Source organism: Schistocerca piceifrons, chromosome 3, assembly GCF_021461385.2.
Source record: "Schistocerca piceifrons isolate TAMUIC-IGC-003096 chromosome 3, iqSchPice1.1, whole genome shotgun sequence".
Taxonomy (NCBI): domain Eukaryota; kingdom Metazoa; phylum Arthropoda; class Insecta; order Orthoptera; family Acrididae; genus Schistocerca; species Schistocerca piceifrons.
In genome coordinates this window covers 734,549,646-734,574,958 of record NC_060140.1, presented here as the reverse complement: position 1 = coordinate 734,574,958, position 25,313 = coordinate 734,549,646, and the positions used below count along the sequence as shown (strand labels likewise).

At 42.4% G+C, this 25,313-nt stretch overlaps 1 pseudogene; it reads right to left on the bottom strand.

The window, feature by feature from the left end:
• Positions 1-24,960: 24,960 nt before the first annotated feature.
• LOC124790242 lies at positions 24,961-25,078 on the bottom strand (annotated as a pseudogene).
• Positions 25,079-25,313: the final 235 nt, after the last annotated feature.

Below are 25,313 nucleotides of genomic sequence, written 5' to 3'. Positions count from 1 at the left end.
AATGTGATAACTACAGAGTGATGTCTTTGTTACTGATTACTTATAAAATTCTTTCAAAAATCTTACTTAAGATTCTTGAAGCAGAAACGGGCCTTTTAATTGGCGAGTATCAAGCAGGTTTTAGGAAAAGGAGATCCTCTGTGAAACAAATTTTCAGTCTGAACACTGTCTTACTTGAACAGCAATCATCTTTGAGAACTTAAACAAATACCATTTAGAACACAGATGTACACTAGAAGAGTTTAAAGTACATGGAAGGACAATACATTGATTAAACAAATATTAAACGACACCATCTCAGAAGTTAAATTGCAAGGTGTAATGTTTGAAGCTTTGGATATACAGACATGGGCCCGACGGGGAGACAGACGACGCTCCACACAGTTAAACCTTGTACTATGAAGAGTAATCAGGGCATGATAAGAGAAGTGGAAGGAACAAGCATTAGCAGACTACAAGCAACTAAAATTCGTTTACAAAGTTTAGCTTATGCAGACAGTGCAGCGAGGTTTCAAACAACAGAGAAGAGGTGATAAATTCCCTCAAAAGACTCCATGAAATACCGGCTAAAAGTGGACTGAAAATTGTTGTGACTGACAATTCCCAATTTTTCACATACACAAATTTTATTGAGGTATGTTCAAAAGGTTGATGACTGAACAACAAACGAAAGGTAACAATAACGATGCCAGTAAAAGTCTCCTAATTGAGGCAAACAGAAGTTCAGTTCTAATTTTCCACAAAGGTTCGTGGTAGCACACACACACTAGTAAGAGTCCAATTCAGAGACGAAGATGTGATCTCCAGAGGTCAAAGTACACGAGGTCGGCATCAAGAGTGAACTGAACTTCGGGGCTGGTTATAGCCCATAAATAGCTGTCTCCAGCCAGTCAGGTTATGGCGTAGTGGTACTTCCTGCAGGCCGTGGCTCGAGCTTCCCCTGCAGGAAGTAGTGCTCAGAATGTCTGTTTCCGTTATCTTGTATGTAAATAGCTGGTATTTACCATGGTGCTTTTGGTACGCTTTGGACATAGACAACGGTGTTCTCTGTGGTGTAATGGAAAAAAACAATACAGGGAAGGTTCTCCTCGATACTTAGAGATATTTAAATGGGCAATTCATGTTTACAAAGTCTGGCAAAAATCTCAAGTATAAAAGTTTATGCTAGTTTAAATACCTACGAGAACTCATCCTAAATCTGGAAATTGGAAATTTATGGTAAGGTATTACGGGACCAAACTGCTGAGGTCATAGATCCCTAGTCTTATGCACTACTTCATCTAACTTAAACTAACTGACACTAAGGACAACACGCAACCCATTCCCGATGGAGGATTCGGACCTAACCTCTGGATTAACTCGTGAAGCAGCAAAGACAGAATCATTAAATTACAAAAAGCTTACAGAATTAAACGGAATAGCTGAAATAAAAATCCATTATCATTAAATTAAAACTTTACATCACAGTAGTCAAACTTGAAACATTATATGCATTAGAGACTGTAATCATTGGAGGCAGACTATTAAATAGAGATATAGACACAGCACAGAGGAAAATACTAAAGAAAATTCTTGGTCCATTTTGTGTTGAGTACATCTGGATGAGACGGAAGTTCGACGCGTTATATAAAGAAGTGGAAATAATCTCGGACACTTTTTGAAAAAAGACTGAAATTTTATGGCCACCGTCTCAGAATGAAAATAATAGACTGAGCAGAAGAAGTCCTACTATGCCCTTTAAATGAAAGTTAAAAACCATAGGACACTTTACATTGAAAAATATCCTTAGGAAATAGGCATTACAATTCTACAGGACTAAGTTGTATTTAAGGCTATGACAAGTGTCAGTTTAAAGCTAAACCGTTACATCTAAGAGAACAGAAAAACGTGACAAAAACCATAGTGAGAGGATGAAGAGATTTTGGGATAAGGAGGAAGCAACCACAGCAGAATAACACAATGAGATTACAAAGGCCATGGGATACCTCCTAACATCGAGTCGGACCTCTGGCCGGCATAGTACAGAAACTCGACGCGGCATGGATTCAATGATGCGTCGGAATCCCCTGAAGAAGTATTGCTGCCTCTATAGCTGTTCATAATTGGCAAAGTGTTGCCAGTGGAGGATCTTGTGCACGAACTGACCTCTCGATGTTCGATGCTATTCATGTGGGGCTATGTTGTTGTTGTTGTTGTTGTGGTCTTCAGTCTTGAGACTGGTTTGATGCAGCTCTCCATGCTAGCCTGTCCTGTGCAAGCTTCTTCATCTCCCAGTACTTACTGCAACCCACATCCTTCTGAATCTGCTTAGTGTGTTCATCTCTTGGTCTCCCTCTATGATTTTTACCCTCCACGCTGCCCTCCAATGCTAAATTTGTGATCCCTTGATGCCTCAGAACATGTCCTACTAACCGGTCCCTTCTTTTTTCAAGTTGTGCCACATACTCGTCTTCTCCCCAATTCTATTCAATACTTCATCATTAGTTATGTGATCTACCCATCTAATCTTCAGCATTCTTCTGTAGCACCACATTTCGAAAGCTTCTATTCTCTTCTTGTATAAACTATTTATCGTCCATGTTTCATTTCCATACATGGCTACACTCCATACAAATACTTTCAGAAACGACTTCCTGGCACTTAAATCTATACTCGATGTTAATAAATTTCTCTTATTGAGACCGTTGCCAGTCTACATTTTATATCTTTTCTACTTCGACCATCATCTGTTATTTTGCTCCCCAAATAGCAAAACTCCTTTACTACTTTAAGTGTCTCATTTCCTAATCTAATTCCCTCAGCAACACCCGACCCAATTGGACTACATTCCATTATCCTCGTTTTGCTTTTGTTGATGTTCATCTTATATCTTCCTTTCAAGACACTGTCCATTCCGTTCAACTGCTCTTCCAAGTCCTTTGCTGTCTCTGATAGAATTACAATGTCATCGGCGAACCTCAAAGTTTTTATTTCATCTCCACGGATTTTAATACTTACTCCGAATTTTTCTTTTGTTTCCTTTACTGCTTGCTCAATATATAGATTAAATAACATCGGGGATAGGTTACAACCCCGTCTTACTCCCTTCCCAACCACTGCTTGCCTTTCATGCCCCTCGACTCATACAACTGCCATCTGCTTTCTGTGCAAATTGTAAATAGCCTTTCGCTCCCTGTATTTTACTCCTGCCACCTTTAGAATTTGAAAGAGAGTATTCCAGTCAACATTGTCAAACGCTTTCTCTAAGTCTACAAATGCTACAAACGTAGGTTTGCCTTTCCTCAATCATTCTTCTAAGATAAGTCGTAAGGTCAGTATTGCCTCACGTGTTCCAATATTTCTACGGAATCCAAACTGATCTTCCCCGAGGTCGGCTTCTACTACTTTTTCCATTCGTCTGTAAAGAATTTGCGTTAGTATTTTGCAGCTGTGGCTTATTAAACTGATAGTTCGGTAATTTTCACATCTGTCAACACCTGATTTCTTTGGCATTGGAATTATTATATTCTTCATGAAGTCTGAGGGTATTTCGCCTGTCTCATACATCTTGCTCACCAGATGGTAGAGTTTTGTCAGGACTGGCTCTCCCAAGGCCGTCAGTAGTTCTAATGGAATGATGTCTACTCCCGGGGCCTTGTTTCGACTCAGGTCTTTCAGTGCTGTGTCAAACTCTTCAAGCAGTATCGTATTTCCCATTTCATCTTCATCTACATCCTCTTCCATTTCCATAATATTGTCCTCAAGTACATCGCCCTTGTATAGACCCTTTATACACTCCTTCCACCTTTCTGCTTTCACTTCTTTGCTTAGAACTGGGTTTCCATCTGAGCTCTTGATATTCATACAAGTGGCTCTCTTTTCTCCAAAGGTCTCTTTAATTTACCTGTAGGCAATATCTATCTCAACCCTAGTGAGATAAGCCTCTACATTCTTACATTTGTCCGCTAGCCATCCCTGCTTAGCCATTTTGCACTTCCTGTCGATCTCATTTTTGAGACGTCTGTATTCCTTTTTGCCTGATTCATTTACTGCATTTTTATATTTTCTCCTTTCGTCAATTAAGTTCAATATCTCTTCTGTTACCCAGGGGTTTCTACTAGCCCTCGTCTTTTTACCTACTTGGTCGTCTGCTGCCTTCGCTACTTCATCCCTCAGAGCTACCCATGCTTCTTCTACTGTACTTCGTTCCCCCATTCCTGTCAATTGTTCCCTTATGCTCTCCCTGAAACTCTGTACAACCTCTGGTTCTTTCAGTTTATCCAGGTCCCGTCTCCTTAAATTCCCACCTTTTTGCAGTTTCTTCAGTTTTAATCTACAGTTCATAACCAATAGATTGTGGTTAGAGTCCACATCAGCCCCTGGAAATGTCTTACAATTTAAAACCTGGTTCCTGAATCTCTGTCTTACCATTATATAATCTATCTGATACCTTCTAGTATCTCCAGGATTCTTCCATGTATACAACCCTCTTTCATGATTCTTGAGCCAAGTGTTTGCTATGATTAAGTTATGCTCTGTGCAAAACTGTACCAGGCAGCTTCCTCTTTCATTTCTTAGCCCCAATCCATATTCACCTACTATGTTTCCTTCTCTCCCTTTTCCTACTCTCGAATTCCAGTCACCCACGACTATTAAATTTTCGTCTCCCTTCACTACCTGAATAATTTCTTTTATCTCATCATACATTTCTTCAATTTCTTCATCATATGTAGAGCTAGTTGGCACATAAACTTGTACTGGTGTAGTAGGCGTGGGCTTCGTGTCTATCTTGGCCACAATAATGCGTTCACTATGCTGTTTGTAGTAGCTTACCCGCATTCCTATTTTTCTATTCATTGTTAAACCTACTCCTGCATTACCCCTATTTGATTTTCTGTTTATAGCCCTGTATTCATCTGACCAAAAGTCTTCTTCCTCCTGCCACCGAACTCCACTAATTCCCACTATATCTAACTTTAACCTATCCATTTCCCTTTTTTAATTTTCTAATCTACCTGCCCGGTTAAGGGATCTGACATTCCACGCTCCGATCCGTAGAACGCCAGTTTTCTTTTCCCTGATAACGACGTCCTCTTGAGTTGGGGCTATATGAGTGGCGAAATCATTCGCTCGAATTGTCCAGAATGGTCATCAATCGCATACGATTGTGGCTCTGTGACATGGCGCTTTGTCGCCCACAAAAATTTCCTCTTTGTTCCATGAATGACTGAAAATAGTCGCCAAACAATTGAACACAATCATTTCCAGTCAATGATCGGTTCAGTTGGACCAGAAAAACCAGTCTATTCAACATAAACACAGCCCACGCCATTATGGAGCCACCACCTGCTTGCACAGTGCTTTGTTGACAACTTGAGTCAATGGCGTCGCCCACGACACACATTACCATCGGCTCTTATCAACTATGAGGGTTGTAATTTGTAATAACAAATTGAAATTTCGCTCCCTTATCCTGTAAGTTGGTAAGCGTGTTACAAACAGCGTGCAGAATGGCCTGTAGGTGGCAGCATAGTGCAGATGCACACATACCGTCGCAGTATCAGTATAAAGATTGCCGCCCCACTTGCGACTTGCACCAGGGAAGAACAGCGTTCTGTTATTCGGTTTTTGCATGGTGATGGTATGAAACCTATCGAAGTTCATCGACGAATGAAGGTTCAGTACGGTGATGCATGTTTGTCACAGCAGCAGGTCTACGAAAGGAGTAGGAAGTTCGCAAATGGTGTGACTTCAGTGGAAGATGCTCACCGTCCAGGTCAAGCACAACGAGTTATGACTCCACAGAACATTGCAGCAGTTGAGGCCATAGTGAAGGAAAACGCCGAGTGACACTGAATGACATTGCAGCATGTTTACAGATTAGTCATGGATCAGCACACCACGTTGTGCGTGATGTGCTCCAGTTTCACAAAGTGTCTGCAAGATGGGTGCCACGGCAGCTGACTCCTGAAATGAGAGAACGACGTGTTGATGCTTGTGAAGAACTTCTTCGGCGCTTTGGACGAGAAGGTGATGGCTTCCATGCAAGAATCTTAATTGAGGACGAAACCTGGTTTCACTTCCACCAATTGGAAACGAAGAGAGTGAGCAAGGAACGGTGCCATTCCTCATCACCAAAACCAAAGAAGTTTCGAACAGAAGCATCAGCAGGGAAGGTAATGCTGATTCTCCTTTGGGATGAAAAAGGCGTCATTTTGGAGCATTATATTCCTAGAAGGACCACTGTCACCAGTGCATCGTACACAGATCTCCTAAAAAATCATCTGCGGTCTGCAATTAAATCAAAGCGACGTGGATTGCTGTCAGCAGGTGTCCTTTTGCAACATGACAATGCAAGGCTCCACACTGTCCGTACAACAGTTGCAACAATCACAGACCTGCATTTTGAGTGTCTTCCTCATCCACCATACTCACCCCAAGTGATTTCCATATGTTTGGACCACTCAAAGACGCAATATGAGGAAAGAAGTTCCATTCTGATGAAGAGGTACGCCACGCGGTGCATGAGTGGTTGCGCGGACTACCAAAGGAATTTATACTTTTTGTGAGTGCTGGAGGACTTGGATTGAGCGTAGGGGAGATTATTTTGAAAACTGATACAGCTTTGTATCACTTCTGCACAATAAATAATATTCTAAAAATTATATAAGGTTTTCATTTGACTCACTCTCGTAAAATCATGTCTCATCGGCCTAGGCCACGGTTTTACAGCAGTCTAGCGTCCGGTCACATGGTCACGAGGCAAAGAGATGCGCTGCAACGATGTCGTGCTGTTAGCAAAGGCACTCGCGTCGGTCGTCTGCTGTCATAGCCTAATAAAGGCATATTTCGCCGCACTGCCCTAACGCATACGTTCGTCGTGCGTCCCACTATGGTTTCTGTTATTATTCCAAGCAGTATTGCTTATCTGTTAGCACTGACGACTCTACGCAGAAGCCGCTGCTCTCGGTCGTAAAGTGAATGCCGTCGGTCACTGCGTTGTCCGTATTGAGGGCAAATGCCTGAAATTCCGTACTGTCGTTACCGTGGGTATCGGTATATTGAATTCGCTAACGATTTCCGAAATGGAATGCCCCATGCGACTAACTCCTACTACCATTCAGCGTTCGGTCTGTTAATTCCCATCGTGCGGCTATAATCATGTCGGAAATCTTTTCAGACCAATCATCTGAGTACAAATACCAGCTACATCAATGGACTGTCTTTCTATACCTTGTGAATGCGATACTACAGCCATTTATATAAGTGCATATTGATATCTCATATCTTCTGTCGCCTCAGTGTATAGGTATGTGTTTCAGGATGGGTACATACGGAATACCTCTTCTGCAATGGAAAATATTCGATCGAGTTTAGACGTTTTAGCTTTAACACATAGATCATAATTTTTAGTTTGTGCATCTAAAAAGTAAGTGCCAAAACGATTTTTTTTAGTTGTGTAAAAGACAAGGATACTGGCGCTCGCTGCGTTCCTGAGACCCATCGGCGCTATGTGGGGATGATGCAGGCGGCTCGTTCTCAGACGTCTTATGCACAGACCAAAGCACCTTATTACTCCTCTCCTACCCCTGAGTATACGCTACAGTGAGGTGCTACGAAAGAAAAGTGTTTGTAAATCATTCGACAATCGGAACCATCCACAGATAGTATGTAATATCTGCGCCCGTCCATAATTAACCTTGTAGCAAGTATCTTCACACGTCGTTACGACCGTTGTAGTTCGTGGAAGAAAATTAATGAGAAGCAGAAACGATTGTCTTCATGTACACTTGCATTACCACAGTGCTCGAGTATTTCGCATAAACGCTGTAAGTCGCAGAAGAAATTTAACGATACGGGGAACGCGTACGTTCGTAATTAATACGAGCAAGGGTTTCAAGAGTCACAGTGCGTCCGGCTAATTGCTGTTCAAGAAACGCCTTTATGGCTCTAGAAATTTAGTTTGGCCACCTTGCGCGGGGATGGGTAAACGAGTGTTTCCACATTCGCTTTCGTAATCTCTACACACGAGTGTTTATCACCGCCACCATACGTGTGGCTAGTTGCTGTTCAGACTCGGCGTTACGACCGTAACATTTTTAAACCAGTGGTTTCGCGCACTGTGCGGAGATGGGAAAGCGAATGTCTCCACGTTCTCTTCCATAACCACGCCGCGCCACCTTGCCCCCTCTGTAACTATCAGTGGGCGTGCACTACATCTATTCGCACGTGTTGGAGGTGAGTAAAGAAAAAGCAGCTTTGTTTAGGAAAAGTAGTTTGTTTTATCATCCATTTTAACAGTAGTGTTATATTGCCAAGTGCTTTCGTAACTTTATCACTTACAATCTTCAGAGTATGAGGACTGGTATCCTATGTCTTCTTGTCTTCAAGAGATCCCACTGCTACATACCCATTTGTTCTCATCCTAGCCTTTTTTCCACTTTGTATGATCGAACATCTTCAGTGTTGCTGTTAAGTCCGTGTATTGAATACCAGGTTCATCGCATCAGATGGAAATGATGCGCCTACCACAAAGTCGTTCATAGTGTTTTCAAGCATGTAACATTGGGAAAAAGTTTTTGCGATGCCACAATCGTACTGAATGTTGTGATAACACGTACTTTTTCTCCCAGAGCGATGAAAGTGACATTTTTCACCACAAATAAACCATTGTCGTCGTGGAATCCTGGGACGACTGAAATCAATTAACATATGAAGATACGTATCATAGTGAAGTTGTTTAAAATTCCTTTTAAGCATCTCTTTGTACCAACTGAACGGTGTGTTATTTATGACACGGCCATGCAAATTAGGTAGGTGTGCCCCCTGGGAAGTTATCCATGGTTATAAACTCACTACGTACGTCAACTAGACCTGGTTTAATGATTTCGTTTCGTTTCCAATATCCGATTACGACAATGGGAGTCGTTTTCTTCAATTCCCTTGGTGATAAGTTACAGCTACCGTCTTTAAGACCATCATAATTAGTGGTTTGAAATTTCGTCTACAAGTCATATAGTACGGTGTAAATGTTCTACTCACAATCCTGTTCTAAGCTGCTCGTGGATAGATTTCTGAATTAAGTATACCTTCTCCTTTGTTAATTTACAAGTGATCAAATTCACTAGAATCATTTTTAGGATTTCCATCGCGGCCCGTTAGCAGTGCAATTATTACGAATCACAGTATTTCAAGTTTTACTGCCATTTTAATAATTCATGTACGTCCTGTGCATGAAGGTAGAAGCAGGTACTCAAATAGTTGCACCATATAACGCTTAAGGGTCTGATGCAGGAAAAAATGTAAATTATATGGATGACTCATTCAGATAAGCATTTTTTGTTATATTACTCTCAGCGTGAGTAGTAATAGTTGGTAATATATCTACCAGTTGACACATAAACTTGATCAGAATCTGATGCCAGACATTGTCTCTTTGTAAATAATTTCAGCTGCATCAGGACTTTACGTGGAATCAGTCCAGTGATCCGTGAAAATGTGTGTTCCACCGAGACATGAACCCAGGATCCCCTGCTTAATAGGCAGTTGCGTTGAACAGTGCGCCACCCGCACACAGCGTGTATCAGAAATGCGTTTACTGTCTCGGCACGCTCCCCGGCTGACTAACATTTCCACCTAGCGCCACCCATCAGCAGTCGCTACCCAAGTCCTCCATGCTCGCTAATTTTAGATTCCCACCGGCGGATGAACGTAAATGTGCTCCGCACTGGAGGGTGTGGATTCATTGCCCGTTGAGGCGAATCAGTTACATGAATGTATGGTGTCTGTCCTTTCATACATCAGACACAACACGTTCATATAACTGATTGGCCTCGATAGGCAGTGAATCCACAACCTTCAGCGGGAATCTAAAATTGGTGAGCATGGAGGAGATGGAAGAGGGCTGTGGATAAGTGGCACTAGGTGGGAATGTGGGTTGTCTGGGGAGCGTCCGATATTGCCCATGCATTCCCGACAACAGTGTCCCGGTGGTGCAATGCTTAATGCAGCTGGATGGTAAGCGGATTATCCCATCCCCTCCCCCATACCCATTTCCCACCATCAATTTACATGTTACATATCACAGCTGCGGATTCCACGTGGTGTATATTGATTCCGACATGTCTGAGAGAACAGACCGTGCATTCATATAACTGATACGCCTCGATGGAAAATAAGTCCACAACATTCAGTGTGGATCCACATTTAAGTTCAACCTTCAGTGGGAACATAAGATTAGGGAGCATGGAAGATGTGGCGCTAGGTGGGAATGTATGTGCACGCCAAATAATCCGTGCATTTGCGATAAGCACTGTGCCAGGATGGCTCAGTTGGTGTTGTGGTTTTCAGTCCAGAGAGTGGTTTGATGCAGCTATCCATGCTACTCTATTCTTTGCAAGCTTCTTCATCTCCCAGTACCTACTGCAACCTACATCCTTCTGAATCTGTTTAGTGTATTCATCTCTTGGTCTCCTTCTACGATTTTTACCCTCCACGCTCCCTCCAATACTAAGTTGGTGAACTCTTGATGCCTCAGAATATGCCCTACCAACCGATCCCTTCTTCTAACCAACTTGTGCCACAAATTTCTTTCCTCTCCAATTCTATTCAATACCTCCTCATTAGTTAAGTGATCTACCCATCTAACCTTCAGCATTCTTCTGTAGCAACAAATTTCAAAAGCTTCTATTCTCTTCTTGTCTAAACTATTTATCGTCCACGTTTCACTTTCATACATGGCTACGCTCCATACAAATACTTTCAGAAACGACTTCCTGACACTTCAATCTATACTCGATGTTAACAAATTTCTCTTCTTCAGAAACGATTTCCTTGCCATTGCCAGTCTACATTTTATATCCTCTGTACTTCGAACATCATCAGTTATTTTGCTCCCCAAATAGCAAAACTCATTTACCACTTTACGCGTCTCATTTCCAAATTCCCGCAGCATCACCCGATTTAATTTGACTACATTCCATTATCCTCGTTTTGCTTTTGCTGATGTTTACCTTATATCCTCCTTTCAAGACGCTGTTCACTCCGTTTAGCTGCTCTTAAGGTCCTTTGCTGTCTCTGACACAATTACAATGTCATCAGCGTACCTCAAAGTTTTTACTTCTTCTCCATGGATTTTATTTCCTACTCCGAATTTTTCTATTGTTTCCTTTACTGCTTGCTCAATATACATTAGTTAACCCAACTGCCTAGTAAGTGGGAGATCCAAGGTTCGAGACCAAGTGTGGCACATATTTTCACTCATCGCCGCTGATTCACAATGCAGCTGATATCATTAGTTCCTCCCCTTTTCTTCCCTTTCTCCCTCCCTTCAATTTACATAATATGTATCAAAGCTGCAGATTCCACATGGTGTCTGTTCTATTGGATATGTATAAAAGAACACATACCACACATTCATATATTTGGTTCACCTCGACAGGGCGATGAATCTACAATGTTCGCTGTGGATACACATTTGAGTTCGACCTCCAGTTCTATCGCTTGAGCCTTGTCCCGCAGTTACGCAGGGTCAGCCATCGTTAATCGGATTTGACATATTAATGTTTAAGGGGTGGCCGGATGCCCTTCCTGCCGTTACCCCGTACCCCCCAGGACGGAATTAGTGTACCCCAACTGTCTGTGTCGAGTGTAATCCATGGGATAGTGCGAAATTGTTCAGATGTCTGCGAGCCGTGTAACTGAGGCGGAACATGGGGCCCAGCCCGGTATTCGCCTAGCAGGATGTCGAAAACCGCCTAAAAACTACATCCAGGCTGGCTGGCACACTGGACCTCGTCGTTAATACGCCGGGCGGATTCGATCTGGGGCCGGCATGCCTACCCGAGTCCAGGAAGCAGCGCGTTAGCGCTCTCGGGTACCCTGGCGGGTTGAGTTCGACCTCCAGTGAGAATCTAATTTTAGGAAGCGTAGTGGACATGGGTAGGGACTATGGATTGTAGATGGAATGTGAGTTGGCTGGGGAGCGCGCTGAGATAGTCTGCGCATTTGCGATAAACTCTGCGTCCAGGTGGCACATTGGTTAACGAAACTGCCCAGTAAGCAGGAAATGCAGGTTCAGGTCCCGGTCTGGCACACATTTCCACTCGTCACTGCTGATTCCGCATGAGGTCGTGATGCAGCTGACACCATTACTTCCTTCCTTTTCCTTTCTTCCACACCCCTTTCAATGAACGTAATACGTATAACAGCTGGGGATAACGCATGGTATCTGTTCTTTCAGACATGTCTAAAAGAAAAGACAACATGCATTCGTATAGTCCATCGATTTATTATGTCTTTTGGTTCCCTAACACTATTCTTGTGGATTTTTCACATTTATTATTGTTTGCCTTATTGCATTAGCTCCTCCTCCTAAAGACGTTATCGCCGGCATATCAGCTAATGCTGGTATCAGAAATGGAAGAAATTCACCTGAAATGTTAGGTAGGGGTAGAACACTTCTCAATTTTATTTGTCTTTTACCTCGTTTCTGCGTTACGAGCTTTTTCAGCTGCTGATGAAGATGATCGAATGCATTTTGCTACACCACTTTTGATGTTTGCAGGACAGCGAGAGGCATTCATAGCTCGTCAGCAACATATCCATGCACTCAGTTTCGTTTCTCCACAAATTATTTTACTGACGCTAAAGCTGCAATATATTGTCGTAAATCAATGGACGTTTTTGAACGGATCTCCTTAGCCCCATCACGTCAAATACGATCTTCTGCGTGACATTCTGTAACATCTTTGGTTGCACTGTATGACGTATCATGCAGTTCACAGCTTCTTGGAAATCATTAACGCCTTGCTTAATCTTTCTACAGATTTGTTCCAGATCCATCGTAATTGTATGTTAGTAAATGTAGTTCCACAGGAAGTTTGTCGAGAAAGCCGGCCGGTGTGGCTGAGCGGTTCTAGGCGTTACAGTCTGGAACCGCGCGACCGCTACGGTCGCAGGTTCGAATCCTGCCTCGGGCATGGATGTGTGTGATGTCCTTAGGTTTAAGTAGTTCTAAGTTATAGGGGACTGATGACCTCAGAAGTTAAGTCCCATAGTGCTCAGAGCCATTTGTCGAGAAAATTGCCAATGCCTTATATGATGCTTCTCCTAGCGCTCAAGCTTAGGAACTGTGCGGTTTGGTGGTTTAGCTTAGTTATTTGCCAAGTCTTAAGTATTAATCCAACTATCACGTGATGAAGAAAATCCTGGACATTACACAAGTAATCTATTTTCTACATGACTAATGATACATTCCACGTGTATGAATATCTTGCTACGTTAAGAATAGACAAAAACAGTCGTCAGATGCACAACTTTTTATTAAATTAACTTCTTGACTGATCTCGGTAAATTAATTTGCCCTCCTCGGGAGATCATACAGTTAAACTTACTTCGGAAAGCAACCATCAAGCGAACTCTGGCCAACGGAGTCCTACAAAAAATTTGTACAGAATAAGAATTTAGTGATTACTAGAGTTGGATTACAACTAACAGCAGCTTAATAACAATAAGTGTGTAGTAGGAAACAGATTATAAAAGTACCTTCGTTAAAATATTTTTACATACTGCTGTCAAACAGTTAAAAAGTAGCGCAACAAATACGAGGATATGGTGACAAAAAAAAAACAACTTCGCATCGTAAGTAAAATATTAAAAAACCACGAGACATATAATGATTAGCACCAATAAACTGATAGTTTGACTACAAAACATTCCACTTATATAAGAAGAAAGGTGTGCTAGTGTGCCTAAAAGCTTACGAAGATTAAGCAAAATCAGGGGGCTCGTGTCTATAACGTAAGTCAAACGAAACTGAACATCTGTCTTAAAGAAATGAGACACCATTAAGACCTTATGTCGCGTGCTAATCAGGTGTATGAATTTTTAAACAACTGTGCAACTCCTGCACTCCTAACTAGATTGTTGATTTTAGCTAACAATTCGTCCTTGTCATTACCCTGGTTTTTGTTTATGTTTTCGTGTTCTGTTTCAAGGTTACGTGATCAAGTTGTAAAACTGCTAATTGTTGGTTGAATGTCATTGTTGAATTGTATTTTAAATTTCATTTCTTCCGGTGATCTATTTCCATTCTTTGTTTTTTTATGTCTTCCCTACGTGTTTTACTATTTTCTTCCTGTGATTTCTTACATTCTTCCTGTGATTTGTCAGTTTTATTACTCAATTCATCTTCTGCTTCTTTAAGGATTTGACGAATTGATTCTAGAAAATTTGTCGGATTCGCGCAGTTTGGTTCTATATAACTGTTCACTGTAGGTGATGGCTGTGTTCCTTCAAAAGACTTTGACGAAAAACCTTATTCTGACAAGTCTCTTACAAGTCGTAAAATTTCGCACGACTGTGGCAACTTTTGTAAGCTTTCTGTAGACTGTGATGACTTATCATCGACCGACTCGACTTCAGAATTGGCATCCTCGTTACCCATCGTTCGTCCTTTCCATTGTTGCTCCCTAAATTGGTTAATAACTATCAATAAAAAATTCTGGGTTTGTGACAGCATTGTCAATATATAAAACTACTGACGTTTCAGTCACTGTTGCAAGTGACATTCCTCAAGGTGTTTTATTTATTTATTTTTTGGTTCATTAAAAAAATACCTGAAGAAGGTCACTTGTAACAGTGACCGAAACGTCGGTAGTTTCGACAATGCTGTCAGAAACGCAGAAAAATTTTATTAACTGTGACATTGGCCCCGGAAGCTAATAAGTTAATAATTGTGGAGCCACGCAATTCCCTGCAGTCTCGTGTAAAATATTGGTAGTTACCAATTGCTGAAGGTGGGTTATATCTTCCTGTGCCGACCATCTATTTCGTAAGACTTCTGTTGTCTTATGATACGACGGACTTTCATATTTTTTTCTGTTGTACCAAACATGACGAAATACTATTTCTTGGAAAAACAAAACTGCTGCAGGGACCAAACAAACAAAAAAAAAAAAAAAAAACCTGTACCATCGTGTACTCAAATACTCAACAATAAATGAAATCCGCACAGATATTGCACTATGATGGCAATTGTTTACGTAATAAAGTAATCCATTGTCGTGACAAGACACAAATTTTCGCAAATTCAGCACAAACTTTTGAATGAACTGCCTGAAAAAGAAGCACAAGACTGGTAAAATTAGCACAGCGTTTTTTTTTTTTTTTTTTTTTTTTTGCTTTGGATAAATCCAACACTATTTGACTATGTATTACAAATCGAATCAACGAACTATACCAGCAGAAAAGGTCGACATATGTAGGTTCCCGACTATGTGTTTCTGTAGAAATTTAACCGAACTTTAACTCCCACTCAATAAAAAGTCTGTGTATTACCAATTCTGTGTACCCTCAAATTGCTATCTAACTTAAACTCGGATGCTAACCTTTGACTAACCAGAACCTAATTTAAACTGAACTTTTACTGGTCTGAATACAACTTATCTTTATATTAAATGCGCAGCTGAAGTAAAACAATTCAAATAACGTACGGGTTTGCTGCCGGGTGACGTCGTCGACCTCCGCAAACCTTGTTTCACAGGGCCCACGTTATCTCAGACCCTGAAAGTTTGGCAGTTGAGTTATCACATCTCGAAGTCACCTTTCGTCAAACGTGCGTTGTTTTATCAGCCTTCTGTGCAATGGGTGAGTGACGATAGCAACGAAGTGGTACCTAAGTCTACGGCCTTTTTGCCTTACGCAGGAAGCATTTTCAACAGAGATGGCCGTATTTTGCGTAAATATTACGTGAAATGTGTTTTTCGACCACCTTCTAAGATTAAGGCCCTGTTGGCGTCCGTAGACGATAATATTGGTTTGCGTAAGTCTGGTGTCTATCGTATTGCTTGCAGTTGTGGCATGTCACATATTTGTCAATCAGGACTGTGGAAGACCGGTGTATTGAACATAAGCGTCACACACGCTTACAACAGCCGAGCAAATCCGCTACTGCAGAACATTGCCTTGACACCGGTCATCCTATGGAATACAACAATACAGAGATTCTGGCTTGGACGTCCAGCTATTGGGATAGTGGTATTAAGGAAGCTGTTGAAATCAAACTATCAAGCAACCTTATAAACAGAGATGGCGGATTTTGTTTAAACGCTGCTTGGAATCCGGCTCTGTCTCTCATCAAAAAACAGAGGGACAGAATTAGTGCCACCTCTCCTGCTGATTAATAGTCACTATCGATATTTCTGATGTTGGTTATCTTTGGTTGTGTGTGGACTCTGCGGTTACTTGTTCTGTGTGTGGTATCTTCCTTGTTTCTCGTCTGTGAACCGAGGTATTAAAGTCCCTTGCAGTTGTGCCTTGAGAATGGCAGGGTGTGCTCCTGTCGAAATATCGGCGGTGGTTATTTGAAGATTCAATTCTCCGGGAAAAGTTAAGGTCTCACGAAGTGAAACAATTATCAGGCACTATTCAAAATTTCCACTTACGTGTTTAGTGTATAATGATAAACCTTCTTTGAACAGTGGGATGGGGAGAGTAGCTATTCCTAAGAAATGATATTCCAAGACAACGATTTTAGATTTAAGTATGTATTCAAAAAGTCAGAGTCAAACTTCTCATGATCTTCACGCATAACATTGGTCTCTGCAATGCTGTGTAAACAAAGTGACAATGGTTTAAAAAGGGTACATTTTAACGTCAAATTTCTATAAAAAGCAAATAGCTTAATCGGTTGATATGTTAATGCATGACTCAGGAAAGTGGGTTGCTTTTCTCTCAGCTCTGAGCAAGTGAAAGAAGTTAACTAGTTGAAAATAATCATTCCGACAAACTAGTTGCGCAGTGCTGCTGTCTTACCTTAAACTTATCCTCGTAAAAAATAACATTATTCAAAATTTATATTGTTTTCACCTTTCAATATATGCATCATATTCATCCGTACAGTTCTTTACAACAAATCTTTCTTCATGTAACAAATACAATCACAAATTAACATAGCGCTACCGAATACGTCCATAACTTACCACACTTCAACTAAGGTTGTATCATACTGTCCAGAGGCGAAAACAGTGCACAAGACCAAAGATTGTTTAACAGTAACATAACTTGCTCTCTCTCTCTCTCTCTCTCTCTATCTCTGAAATGTTGGTCGGTAACTTACAAAAATCAAAATGACATACCTCCCTTACAAGCTGTACAAACAAAATACTGTTTTGAAGAAAAAGTTTACATTTGAATTACATCATTGTGCAATGTGTAGAAACATTTTAAGAAAAACACATTTTCACTGATATCTACGTCATTTCTCTTTGCCAGCCTGAGAAGTATTCACTTAGCTCTCGTAGAGTCATGTGTCCAAGTGTGTTAGTAGATATAAAGGGTAACGAAGTTAAACGGAAAAAGAAAATAATATGGAAATATCGTCGTTCATCTGCATTTGGTAGGCTGTTCAATATCAGACTCTGCTTGGTGTCACAAGGAAGGTGTTACTTAAGCACACGTGTTGCCAAGTCACGGTTGTTTGTCTCGAAGCAAACTAAAGATTAAAGAGACGTGATAACACTTGCATGAGTCAGCATTTCTTCCAGCAGTGGCACCGAGATATCGGCTGCTCTTCGAGGGGACCCCTCTAGCCGCGACGTCACCGAGATCCGGCTGGAGTGCCGAGGTCTGGCGCAGCGACATAAATGCCGTAACAGGCGCGTCTGCATTCAGATGCCGGCCGATTGCACTGTCGAGGTCCGTTGCTGAAGTCTTCGCCAGCGTCAGCACACGTTTTGGTTGAATTGCTGGTCTGAAGTACTCGCGAGCAGGTGAACTTTTATTCAGGCCTCTGCTTACATGCTCTATGCTTACCATGAACTTAACCACACGAACGTGTTTGCCAGTTATACTATTCACATGGTTCAAATCGCACTATAGGACTTAACATCTGAGGTCATCAGTCTCCTAGAACTTAGAACTACTTAAACCTAACTAACCTAAGTACATCACACACATCCATGCCCGCGGCAGGATTCGAAACTGTGACCGTAGCGGTCGCGAAGTTTCAGACTGAAGCGACTAGAACCACTCGGCCACACCGGCCGGCTGTTATACACTGCTGCACCACGAAGATGAGGTGCTCCAGACGCGAAATTTAACCGACAGGAAGAAGATGCTGTGATATGCAAACGTTTAGCTTTTCAGAGCATTCACACAAGGTTGGCGCCGATGGCGACACCTACAACGTGCTGACATGAGGAAAGTTTCCAACCGATTTCTCATACACAAACAACAGTTGACCGGTGTTGCCTGGTGAAACGTTGTTGTGATGCCTCGTGTAAGGGGGTGAAATGCGTAATCATCACGTATCCGACTTTGATAAACGTCGGATTGTAGCGTATCGCGATTGCGGTTTATCGTATCGCGACACTGCTGCACGCGTTGGTCGAGATCCAATGACTGTTATTAGAATATGGAATCGGTGGGATCAGGAGGGTAATACGGATCGCCGGACTGGATCCCAACGGCCTCGTATCACTAGCAGTCGAGATGACAGGCATCTTATCCGCATGGCTGTAACGTATCGTGCAGCCACGTCTCGATCCCGGAGTCAACAGATGGGGACGTTTGCAAGACAACAACTATCTGCACGAACAGTTCGAGGACGTTTGCAGCAGCATGGACTGTCAGCTCGGAGATCATGGCTGCGGTTGCCCTTGACGCTGCATCACAGACTGGAGCGCCTGCGAAGGTGTACTCAGCGACGAACCTGGGAGCACGAATGAGAAAACGTCATTTTTTTGGATGAATCCAGGTCTGTTTACAGCATCATGATGGTCGCATCCGTGTTTGGCGACATCGCGGTGAACGCACATTGGAAGCATGTATTCGTCATCTCCATACTGGCGTATCACCCAGCGTGATGGTATGGAGTGCCACTGGTTACTCGTCTCGGTCACCTCTTGTTCGCATTGACGTCACTTTGAACAGTGGACGTTACATTTCATATGTCTTACGACCCGTGGATCTACCCTTCATTCGATCCCTGCGAAATAATGCAGAATAATGCACGACCGCATGTTGCAGGTCCTGTACGGGCCTTTCTGGATACAGAAAATGTTCGACTGCTGCCCTGGCCAGCACATTCTCCAGATTTCTCACCAATTGAAAATGTCCGGTCAATGGTGGCCGAGCAACTGGCTCGTCACAATACGCCAGTCACTACTCTTGATCACGCGGTTCCAGGCACTTCAGTCCGGAACCGCGCTGCTGCTACGGTCGCAGGTTCGAATCCTGCCTTGGGCATGGATGTGTGTGATGTCCTTGGCTTAGTTAGGTTTAAGTAGTTCTAAGTTCTAGGGGACTGATGACCTCAGATGTTAAGTCCCATAGGGCCATTTGAACTACTCTTGATGAACTGTGGTATCGTTTTGAAGCTGCATGGCAGCTGTACCTGTACACGCCATCCAAGCTCTGTTTGACTCAATGCCCAGGCATATCAAGGCCGTTATTACTGCCAGAGGTACTGATTTCTCAGGATCTATGCTCCCAAATTGCGTGAAAATGTAATCACATGTCAATTCTACTATAATATATTTTTCCAATGAATACCCGTTTATCATCTGCATTTCTTCTTGGTGTAGCAATTTTAATGGCTTGTAGTGTATTCTTCGAGGACTTACCTGAAGGACCTCACGCCAGATGGAACTGTCGATGAACGCTTGTGCGCTAGACATTCATGCCTATCGTTTTTTCGATCATATGACTCTTGGTTAAGAAACAATTATCATGGCTACGTGAATACAGAAGTAATGATTACCATACCCTCTTGCTGCAGTACCGCCTGCTCAGTCACTGCACTCCCTCTCGTTCACGCTCACCTCTAAAACATCTACTTAAATATCATAGAGGAAGTAGTGGCTCCCAACAAATTAAAATCTTCTCTGTTCAGTTGTATAACAGAGCAATCTTCTCAAACTCCTTTTCTGTAACAAGAACCTTTCTCTAGAAGGGTCTTCTGCGAAATCTCAAGGAACTCATGAACTTGCCTGTATATCACTAGTCTCAACTTTTCTTCCCCTCCCCCTTCATCTTTCCCTCCCCCTTGTCTACAGTCTTCTATTAAAACCGTCAGCTCTTTTCACGAATTGTGACATGTATGTAATAATGTTTCACAGCGAGCCAGGAAATGCTTGTTTTGTTATAAATCCAGTCATCTATCACAGAAATGATATTAACCAAGTAATTAATATCGGTCATCTATCACCATCTTCAGATAATGAGTGAATCCAGTACATTACGTTATTCGTGTCATTGTACGTATAGACGGTACACTCACATTAATCAGCCATATCATGACGCAGCTTGTACGGCTCATTAATGTGACTGTAGCATCTATACATACAATGACACGAATTATGTAATGCACTGGATACACTCAGGTCTGAATATAGTAACAGCTGACCGAAATTGATTGTCTCATTAATAAATAGTCAGCTCTTTCTGAATAGTTACGGTCATTTCAATCTTCCCCTGTCATTACACTTTGTGCTTATGATGATATTAAACACGGCTTCTTTGTGCCTTCTATTATCATTGTCATTGTTATTCGTATTTTTATCATTCACTGTTTTTATTTGCCCTTGTAATTATAAGTAGCCTCAGGATAATGTTTCAAATGTTCAAAACTGAATCAGAGATACTCATAGAAAATGAGAATATTTTGTGTTAGTTTTTGGTGTATAGTTAATGGTGGGGGAGAGTTTGAACGTCGTACATAAAATAATAAATATATACATTCCAGCTCATACCATTATGCAGATAATCCTTTCCATGTAAAAATACTTCAGTGAGATGAATAAATACTGTGTGATGTCATATGATTCCTACCGCAACACATATTTATATAACAGAATGAGATAATGGACGTAGGGGAAAGTTCCTGCCTTTTTTGGGGCCCCGGGATATATGAATGACACCTTGCAAAATACCTCATGTGTAGTAATGTTTACAGACCGAAGTATTCCTGAGACTATCTTCGACAGTCTTCTAATTATTTTCCCAAATTGCTCCTGCTCGCGTTGTCACTGCAGTTATATTTTTCGTATAAATTTCGTGCATATCAGAGGCCACAGTTAAAACATGTTCTTATTTCTCTCTCTTCTGCCACCTGCAGATTTGAGATGCAGTGTAGTTTTCCATTCTATGATGATTTTGGAAAACAGAATCTTTATTCTCATACGAGGGTGAGTCAAATGAAAACCTTAAATATTATTTATTGTGCAGAAGTGGTGCAAAGCTGTATCACTTTTCAACATAATCCCCCCAACGCTCAATGCAAGTCCGTCAGCGCTTACAAAGTGCATAAATTCCTTTAGAAAAAAATTCTTTTGGTAGTCCGCGCAACCACTCATGTATCGCGGGGCGTACCTCTTCATCAGAACGGAACTTCTTTCCTCCCTTTGCGTCTTTCAGTGGTCCAATTTTGGCGCAAGGTCTGGTGAGTATCGTGGATGAGGAAGACACTCAAAATGCAGGTCTGTGATTGTTGCAACTGTTGTACGGGCAGTGTGGGGCCTTGCATTGTCACGTTGCAAAAGGACACCTGCTGACAGCAATACACGTCACTTTGATTTGATTTCAGGCCACAGATGATTTTTTAGGAGATCTTTGTATGATCTACTGGTGACAGTAGTCCCTCTAGGCACGTAATGCTCCAAAACGACGGCTTTTTCGTCCCAAAGGAGAGTCAGCATAACCTTCCCTGCAGACGGTTCTGTTCGAAACTTCTTTGGTTTTGGTTATGAGGAATGGCGCCATTGCTTGCTCGCTCTCTTCGTTTCCAATTGGTGGAAGTGAACCCAGGTTTCGTCCCCAGTAACGATTCTTGCAAGGAAGCCATCACCCTCTCGTCCAAAGCGCCGAAGACGTACTTCACAAGCATCAACACGTCTTTCTCTCATTTCATGAGCCAGCACCCGTGGCACCCATCTTGCAGACACTTTGTGAAACTGGAGCACATCATGCACAATGTGGTGTGCTGACCCATGACTAATCTGTAAACATGCTGCAATGTCATTCAGTGTCACTCGGCGGTTTTCCTTCACTACGGCTTCAACTGTTGCAATGTTCTGTGAAGTCACAACTCGTTGTCCCTGACCTGGGCGAGGAGCATCTTCCACTGAAGTCACACCATTTGCGAACTTCCTACTCCATTCGTAGACTTGCTGCTGTGACAAACATTAATCGCAGTACTGAACCTTCATTCGTCGATGAACTTCAATAGGTTTCACACCATCACTACGCAAAAACCGAATAACAGAACGCTGTTCTTCCCTGGTGCAAGTCGCAAGTGGGGCAGCCATCTTTACACTGATAATGCGACGGTATGTGTGCATCTGCACTATGCTGTCACCTACAGACCATCCTGCACGCTGTTTGTAGCACGCTTACCAACTTACAGGATAACGGAGGGAATCTTCGATTTGCTATTACAAATAAGGTTTTCATTTGACTCACCCTCGTATTTGGAACATATTCTCCTTTGTAACTGAACAAAAACATAGAGCAGGAAAGAAAAAATAGAAAACAACACGTCTTGACATTAAGAAGCAGTTTCCTCGGTCAAAAACCGAGACTTTCGGCCTGTTACGGTACCCATCCTTGCCGGGGTCTTCATCCGTCTCTTCTTCCTTGACACTTTCTCTAGCCTGTAAGTGGTGTCTCGCACTCTCCATTCTTTCTAGGTGTTCGTTCCATTTCCTACTGTGATCTAGCATTGTATCATTTAGAAGAAAATGTTTTGGTTATTCTCTAATACCTAAATTCTTTAGTCTGTCCTCTACTGTGCAACATTTAATTCTTTCTGTGAACTTTCTTGCTTGTGCCTGATTACGGCTTTCTTGCTTTTCGTTAGTCACTCATGTCTCGCGTACATTGAGTTGTGTGGAATCTGCAACAGTTTTGTAGTGTTTGATGTGAGCATATTTCCTAGTTTCATCTTTAAGATTTTTGTTAATTGTTTCATACAAGTGGCCGAATTTTCTAAGCTTAACTCCTGCATCTATGCTCCAGTCATATGTCACCTTACATATTCGGGAAGCGAAGTGATTATTGGAGGATTCCGTGCGAATCTAGGCTACTACGAGCAAATTCTCGCCGTAACATCTTTCATATAAGCGGGCTTCTAAACGAAATACAAAACCTCAGTTTGCTTCACTGATCTCACAGCAACATACGTCACCGTGCTGCTGGGTAACCTCTCTTTTAAAGTTAACACTGGAGAAACACAATTAAATCCCATACCATTAAGAATGGTCATCGAAAGACAAGTAAATCCTATACCATAAAGAGTAGTCGCCCATAGGCCTAGACTCTGGTCCCATTTTTATTCAGCTTGTACACTAGCTACATAGTCACTACTGATCCTATAAAGTTTAGCTGACCCGACGACCTAGCTGTAGCAGCTCAAAGAAACACATTCGATGAAGGCGAACAAACACTTACTAGCAGTCAAGGGAAGCTCAACCAGTATTGCAAGAAGTTGAGACTCTTTCCGAACCCTAATATAACAGAAGTCATGTAATTCCACGTAAACAGGAGAATGGCAAACAAGGATTGAAAGTAATCTTTCGCAACAAAAAGTTACGACACAGTCGACACCCCAAATATTAAGGTGTTGCTCTTGACAGAGCCTGGCATTAGGAAAACACCGGGAATTAACAGGACAGAAGCTAAAATAAGAAATAATATAGTAAGGAAACAGGCTGGTGATAGGCGGGGATCTAATGCAAATTCCTTAAGAACTACAGCACAAGTACTTGTGTATCCTGCCGCCGAATACTGTTCTCTTGTTTGGAGTAGAAGTAGCCATGTCAAGAAAATAGATACCCGACTAAATGACACGATGAGGATCCTGACAGGAACTCTTAAATCCACACCAGTATCGTGGTTGTCAGTATTCGCCAATGTTGCCACTCCAAATCTCCGACGACACATGAACTGATGGAGCTCAAAAGACCCACAGACAACAATTCATGAAACATTCAACAACTTACCACGAACTCGACTCAAATCGAAAGAACCAATCCGGGTAAACAACTGCCCACTCGCCCCAGAAATATATAATCTAACAAAAAGAATCGAGAAATTAGTGCGGATCCTTCCATGGCAATAAAAATTGGGGAGAAACAGATCCGACCACCAAGTCCCCCAAAGCGAACGAAGCAAAACAAATATTGAGTTCCCTCAACCGTATCAGAATTGGCTACTGCGTGACCGCAGCAACCCTATTGAATTGGGGAATGATGACCAGTATCGACTGTGGAACGTTGGAACAAACACTGGTACACATTTTGCACGACTTCCCAAAAAGAAAATTCGTGGGTATCTGGAAAGACATCGTAGACCCAAGACTGGCAGCAGTTAACTGGCTGGAGTATTTAGGATATCCAATTATGGAGGAAAATTGACATCTCAACCGCTTTTAGCTACTGCCGGTTCTCCAGCTTTCAGCATTACATGTACGTGCATATATTGGCGGTTTGCTCGCTCTCTAAAGCAGGACAGGCGGCAAGGTGTGGCAAATCTGACGACAGAGTGTGGTCCTGGCACAGACACACGTTCAGCGCACAGCGCTGAGCATGGTGTTTCTTAGCAGAAGACCCCTACGTGTTCCCGTGTTGACCCAACTACATCGTCACTTATGATTACAGTGGGCACGGGATCATCGAGGTTGGACCACGGATCAATGGAATCGTGTGTCTGATCAGGTGAATACCGTTTATTGTTAAAACCAGGTCGATGGTAGTGGCCAGATACGCCGTCATCCATGTGAGCGCATTCCGTCTTCATGCCTCTAGTGGCCTACCGGGACCATCCGACCGCCGTGCCATCCTCAGTGGAGGATGCGGATAGGAGGGGCGTGGGGTTAGCACACCGCTCTCCCAGTCGTTATGATGGTATTCTTGACCGAAGCCGCTACTATTAGGTCGAGTAGCTCCTCAATTGACATCACGAGGCTGAGTGCTCCCCGAAAAATGGCAACAGCGCTTGGCGGCCTGGATGGTCACCCACCCAAGTGCCGACCACGCCCGACAGCGCTTAACTTCGGTGATCTCATGGGGACCGGTGTATCCACTGCGGCAAGGCCGTTGCCCATCCAGGAGAGCGGCTGCTCGAAATATGCAGGGCGCCACGGACGCACGCAGGTGGAAGTAGTATTATGTTATGGGAGACACTCACCTGGGCTTCTGTGGGATTTGTGGTAGTAATGAAGGCACCGTGGCAGATGTAGACTACATGAACATTATTAGGGACTACCTGTAGCCCCTTATGCTTGACGTCTTCCCCAAGAGCGATGGGATTTTCCAACATGATGACCGTCCATGCCA